Source organism: Benincasa hispida, chromosome 11 (assembly GCF_009727055.1).
Source record: "Benincasa hispida cultivar B227 chromosome 11, ASM972705v1, whole genome shotgun sequence".
NCBI classification, from domain to species: Eukaryota; Viridiplantae; Streptophyta; class Magnoliopsida; order Cucurbitales; family Cucurbitaceae; genus Benincasa; species Benincasa hispida.
Window position 1 is genome coordinate 81492882 of NC_052359.1, and position 7664 is coordinate 81500545.

Consider the following 7664-nt stretch of genomic DNA (forward strand, 5'->3'; position numbering starts at 1 on the left):
CAAAAAAGGTTACAACTAGAAGCTATTATTGTTGTATTTTGTTGTAGTGAAAGTAAATAACAAAAAAAGAAATTTGGAGGTGAAGTTTTCATAAATTAAAAAACAAAAAACGAAACTGTTACTGAACAGGATCTAAATGTTCCAGTATACATATATTTTAATTTGATGTTTAATAAGTTTCCAACTTATTTGATATCTTTTAAGATTCATGTATCTGTATTAATTACAATATTAAAACTTGTGTGTTCAATTAGAGATAAAATTAAATTATTTCTAACATAACAATTGATTTTGTTAGAAGGAAAAATTGCAAATATAGCAATTAGGTTCAAAATATTAGCAAATATAGTAAAAAAATCAAATATTGTAAAATTTAGATCAAAATCTCGGAATCTAACAGTGCTAGACCATATGCTGATAGGAGCCTATCACTAATAGAAGTCTATCAGTGATAGGTTTTGTTATAATTGCAATTCTTTAAAAATGTTACTAAATACTTAATTATTCCTTAAAAGTGCTGCTTATTGTAATTATCTTTAATTAGGGTGTGTATTCGTAATCACAATGGAGAAACTGCTACAGTGAAAGCTGTTCATCTAGACGTCTCCTTTGTTGAAATCGTGACCATTTTAAAATGATTACATGTGGCTTTGTTAATATCACACAATAAGAGAATAATTGTGGAATCTGATTGCGTTGAAGTAGTGAATCCGATTTGTAAATGTAGCAGGCCTCAGAGTGAGATAGCTCGATGGCTCGATGAAATATGGGTTGTTTTGCATTTATTTGATGATATTTCCTTTGCCCACATTAACAGAAACTGTAATATCCTACCTGATTATTTAGCAAAGGAAGCTAAAATGAATAAGTTGTTTAGTATTTGTTTGCATGAGTTTGATCATATCCTCCATTTAGCAAGGTAGGATTGTATTTCTACTTCTGCCCATAAGGCCTATTGGACCTTGTTAAAGTTAAGGTTTTACTCCATAAAATTTTAAAAATTTAGAGTCTATAAAACATTGTTTAAACTATAAGATTCTATTAGATACAAATTTAAGAATTGAAGATTTAAAATTATCCTTCTTTTTTTTTTTTTTTTTTTTTTTTTTTCACTTTTTGACAATATGTGTGCTAAACTTGTAATGTTACTTTCATATAAATTTTTTTTAATACATTGATATATTATATTAAGTAGTATAATTCCAAAATTATAACAAATCATTGTGGAATTATCAACCTAAGTATATAAGCAAAGAATAAAATTTTAAAATTTTTTGTTATTTTTAAAATAGAACAAAGTTTTTTTGTTTTTCAATTGATTTATCTAAATTAATTTATTGAAGATTAAAAAATTGTGTGTATATATGAAAAATTAGAAGTTAAAAATTAACTAAATTTTAACATGTTCCAACCAATCAAACTTAAGATAGTTACATTCCGCCCTTGGTTTGAGGCTTGAGTTTATAGTTTAGTTTCATTTTTTTGGAAAGTCCTAGCCCCGAAAAAAAAATCAAATGCTATCTTAGTACCAACTCCTTACATTCATTATTTGACACATCATTAAATGATTTATTAATTTATCATTTATGTAATTTGTAGATTTACATAATTCTATAATTTATTAATTCATTATTTATTTATTTGATAGATTTATATAATTCTTTGATATTACTATTGTGACAAATAATGAATAGAGGCCGTATAAAATTTTTTCTATATTATAGTAGTACTAAAAATTCTCTTGTCCCAACCTCGTCATTTTCATCTTTTTTTTCTTTCAAATTTATGGTCATCATTCCATTTGTTGCTACTTTCTAATCCAATAAATGGTTTACTTTGACAATCATTCGCAAGTTACCTAGTTTAATTTTTGAAACTTGACTTTGATGGAAAATAGTTATTAAACCAAAAATTAAAAATTTAAATTCAAATAGTTATCAAACGAATTTTAATAATGTTATTATGTAAAATGGAGATCGAACTTTTAACTGAGACAAATTTAGCTATGCTCAGTTTTGACATTGGATTTTTGTGATATGTATGCATAGTTTTTAAAAATTTCTCAATTTTTTGGGGGGATAATCGTGGGTCCATTCAAGCCCAAATATGTTGAGATTGTTAAATTTGATTCACTCTCTATCTAAAAGTATACGAAACGATGATTTATTATTATTATTATTATTATTATTATTATTATTATTAAGTTTTTTTAGAATGGTGGGTAATTCAAAATCAAAATGGATACTTTACCGGCATAATTTTTTTAATTATAAAAAATAACTCAAAGAAAATATTTATCAAGAGGGCACAACATTTTAATCAAATTCAAGTAACTTACCAAATTATCTAGCAAAATAAATTTAGATAATTCAATGAAGTAATATACATTTTGTTGGAAGATTTTCAAAAATAGAAAAATAAAAAAACTATTTACATAAAATAATAAAATTTAATCTTCTTTGATAGAGTCTGATAGAGATTGACAGAAGTCTATTAAACTGATAAAAGTCTATCATTGATACTATGTGATAGATGCCAATAGAAGTTTATCAATATGTGATAGATGCTGATAGATGTCGATAGAAATCTATCAATATCTATCAGTATTTTTTTTATTTATGTAAATAATTTGACATTTTTTCTGTGTAAAAATTTTTCAATTTTGTTTGAGACAATAATTTATGTTAATAGAATTTTGGCTAAAGATTAGAGTCTCATATGTAAGATGAGCTTCAAGCATTATAAAATAGTTGTGGTTACCAAATAAATACTAAGTTGAATTTCAACTATTATTAATTAATTTATCAATATGATTGTGTTATAATTTTTTTTTGTATAATTATTCTTTTACAAATGGGATTGAAAGAGAGAGGATTAGATGTGTGATAGAAGGAGAGAAATTAAAAAATATATATATTAAAAAAAAAAAAAAACTGAAAGAAACTTGAAAGGATTTGTCCCACATCTGTCTACAGAAGATGGAAGAAATTTTGCCTATAAATTGGGCTTCCCCAACATAATATTAGTGTCTTTCTAGAGCCATACTTTTATTATGGGCTCTTACATTGGGCTTGGGCAGTGTTCAAACTTTATCAATAAATATATATTATAATATATATTATTATATAATATATTATTTTCCAAAATATCATTAAAATTTTGCTGAAATATCAAGATATATCAATTTCAAAATAATCAGCAATATCTGAAAAATCGAATTTTCACCTAATGTATCGAAATTTTAATTGAAAATTTAAACTATGGTTATGCGTATACTAAGATAGGTGGTAGGGATATTACATGGACATAATGTGGAAAGGCAAACCTTAAACCCAAAGAAATTCCAAAATAATAAAGAAAGACTAATTTGAGAAAGAAACCAAAAACCATTGAAGAGATTTGTTAAGACATAAATGAGTCCAAGGCCCAAATATTTAATGCTTGTTATTATTATATTTTTCCAGTATGGGCATTGAAAATGAAGAATAAAACTAAAGAAAGCAACCAATATTTTAGAGTTTTGTTTGACCTAAAAGAAGAAAATGTTGGATAAGGATTGGCTACATAACCACTAAATATATTCATCTAGATTAGGTCTTTGATCTTGTCCACTCCAAATCCACATTTTCCCTTTCAATCTTTCTTTTTAATAAAAAAAATAAAAAAAATAAAAAATTAGTGCAATTGGAAAAGCAACATAACTCTTGCAGAAACCCATACTTGTGAAAGATATAATTCTGCAAATTAGCTCCTCAATTTTTTAACTATTGCTTTTGTCCTCTATGTTTATATATAATATATCTAAGGAATTAAAACAAATCAAATAATTATTTTAAATGATAAAAATGGTTGAAAATGTTTTCAAATATAGCAAGATACAATGACAGACATTTATTAGTGTCAGTGATAGATACTGATAAATGTCTATCAATATGTAACATAGATACATAGTGACTGTTTGATATGTTTGTGAATAAGTTGACTCATGTTCCTATATTTGAAAACAATTTTTTTAAAAAATATTTTTAGCATTGTTTCAATTTAATCTCTATTATTATTATTGTCTAAAACATTTTAATTTCATTATTTATGTTTTAACATTAAAAAATATGATTTTTTTATTATTCATATAATTCATATCTACATCATTAATATTTTGTTTTCCATATTTCTTTATATTTTTATGACAATGTAGAAATATTAATTCAATCCTTCTCTCAATATTGAACTAATAAATATGAAAACATTCCATGGAAATTTAACACTCTAATTGTATTATTTTCTAGATATGTATACATTTGATTTCTTTATTCCAATGACCATTGTGCAAATTTCATTTTCTCATGGCTTGATGATTTGCATTATCTAAAGGAACAACTAACAAATTGGTAACAAAAGTCGAAACTTTCTCTTACAATCATTGACTCATTTTTCTTTTCCAGTGTCAACTTAGATCATGGATTAATGATCCCATTGAATATGCCTCCAAATCTAACCTAGAGAAGTTAGTTTTATTCAACTTACACTACTATAAAATTGGATTTTAATGTCGGTTTAAAACTAATATTATAGAGGTATAATGTCGGTTGAAAATCGATATTGAAGATCGTGTTATAAAAGATCTTCAATATCGATTATCTTCAATGTCAGTTTAAAACCAATATTATAGATGACCAGGATTTCAATGTCAATTATCTTCAATGTCATCAATGTCAGTTTTCTACTAACATTGAATACTCTCTTCAATGTCGGTTTTCAACTGAGATCGAACATCATCTTTCACGTCGGTTTCACCTATTTTTATTGATAACTATCCATTATTAAATGTCTATCATGATTTTGTTATTGAAAAAATAAAAATACATATACTTTTTTTTTTCTGCTTATGCACGCGCAAATGAATAATATTTTTCTTTTATCTGTATATGCACAAAATAAAATCTTAATTGCTATTATATATACAACTCAACTTTCAGCAAATACAAAAGTTAACTAATACACACCAAAGAGAGTTTAAGTTGTATGACTAAGTAACCTATCAACAAGTTACATTGACTAGTATATACATAAAGCTCAAAAACCTAAAGATCTAGAGAGTTGTTTGTCTATCTTAGAGGGTCATATAGATACATCCAACAAAAACAAGAACAAAACTAAAATAATCGTACAATTGAATCTCATCATACCAACAAAATCCTGCCAATCTGGAGTTTTACCAACGACAAAAGAAACATATCTTTGCTTAGCTAGAGAAAACTATAGTTAAAAAGTAAACATCAATACAAAATTTAGATTATTCAACATGATATTTTCACCAACTGATATATTGTAAATTTTCATCTTCATTTCTTTAGAAAACTCTTGACTAATTAATCGGAGAGAAAGTTAACATAAAGACTAGTTTGAAGGCACTCACCATGATTTTCGATGAATAGAGAAACATGTATTCAACAATAGCTCCAAACCTATACGTAGGTACCATCGCAAGAACTAACCAATATAGCACCAAACAATTCTCTAAAAGTTCTCATACAACACCATAAAAAAGAATGGTTGCAATAACCCATAACCATAAAGAGCAGTGCTTCCATAAGCTAAGATTTGAACTGAAAAGAACAAAAGAACTTTCAGAAAACAGCATGGTAAATACTTCAAAACTACGAGTTGAAAGACTAAGGAATAAGGTACCAACCACACATGCAAACAGTTCCTCCAATAAACTGGAGGAATTTGGTTTCTTCTTGTTTGTTTTCTATCGACAACATCAAAAGTCTAGCACGCAAGATAAAAATTAAAGTTGAAAATTTTTTATATTAGAAAAAAACACAGAGGAACCGTATAGACAATGAATAAGAATAATCGAACTTGATATAAGAAAAGGAGCAACCCATGAGAAAAATAAACCCCATCTAAAAAGACTAAATTGTTCATCTTTAAAATTGAATCAATAAGAATTTGGCTAGCTATAATTCAAATGATATGATAGATCTTAAAGCAAAAACCATTTCAGCTTTCTTTTTTGGTAAAAACTATTTAAGCTTTCACCCTTCAGTAATTGGTTTTCTATACAGGAATTCATGATATCTAATTTTAGACAAAATCCATAATCTAACCTGAGTACCAAATGCCTTCAATATGTTTCCACGCTCTTTCTCCATTTGAGCTCGGGCTCGTCCATAATTTAATGCAACTTTTGATAACGTGTTACCACTAATGCATGTATTTTCAGCATCATATTTCCTTCTATTCTTTGACAACTTTGTTCCTATAGAATAAGATGAGCATAAACAGAACAATGTCAATGTGCTCTAAATGACCTCTTGGAGATATCCTATAAAAGGTTGTGGGAGAGTCAAGGAGATAAAGAGTGATGTACTTGTTTTCTGTGGGTTAGACTTCAATGAATGGTTGAGATTTTAAGTGCCTCGTGAATTTTCCAAGCATCCAGATTGAGATTCACTCTTTTCCACAAATTTACAAGTTCTTCAAACTCCTAATACCTTAGTCTTGTAGTGAGAAAAAACATGCATTCTCCCTTTCAATTCATTTTTATTACTCAAGTAAATTATTCAAATAGCACATTGTAACTCCCATACAGACACAAATTACTCAAAACCATTTATAGGGCTTAATCAATTGATAGTAACTCCTCATTTAGAGGTGAGATTCTGTAGCATATGCAACTATCTCCAAATATTTTAATTTTTCAAACGAGTTTCATGTCTGAAAAAAGGTTAAAACACCAGGTTTTAAAAGAATCGATCCATGATCCAAGCCTTATAAACTTATCCGCGATAATCGAAATTCTTAACTCACTCAACCATTCAAATCCATCTATTCGTCGAAACTACAAAAAAGTTTGCTTCAAATCCTCCTTTGTAACATTAGGATCCAAGTTACCAACAAAGATGCACAAAACACATTATTGTAAGAGATGAGCATAAAATAAGCATTTTAAGTATATGAATTGCATAAAATCGATAGAGTTAAGAACAAAATCATAGCTATTTTTGAGAGCTACCATAATTCCAAGATTTGGAAGAAAAGATAAAAACTGATATAACCCTACATACCTAATCCACAGTGAGAAGTTCAAGCTTTGCCTTTTCTCCAACAGCTTCGCTAATCAAATTTACTGTTAAAGAAGACATAGTTCAAAGAGCTACAACAATAAAGAAGTTAGAATTATATTAAAGGTAATAATAGTCGGTTATTCTAACTTTGGAATGTAAGCATTTTCAAAACATGAAAATATAAGAAAGAAAAGTCAGCAATTGATAAAAAGGTAAGAATACCTAATTGTGTAAACGAGTAACATAGTTTGAAGTCTATAATTGCTATAATCACTTATACTTAACATAAACGAACTGTTTCAATACAAGAATACATACTTTTGAGAGATTTTAGCAGTATCAATACAACACTAAATGATACAAAAACTAAAACTATAGAGAAGAAGAGCATATAAATGGCACATAAGAACACAGACCCCAGAATCCAGTATTCAAGAGGTAATTTGTATCAAGCTCAAATTCAGATGCTCCAAGATTCAATTTCAATGAAAGTCTTAGCATAGAGACAATATCAATTTTGCCTATAAGCAATGTAATTAGCTAAAGTAATTAATAAAGCAGCTTTATCAGGATCAAACCCAGAGAGTTAAT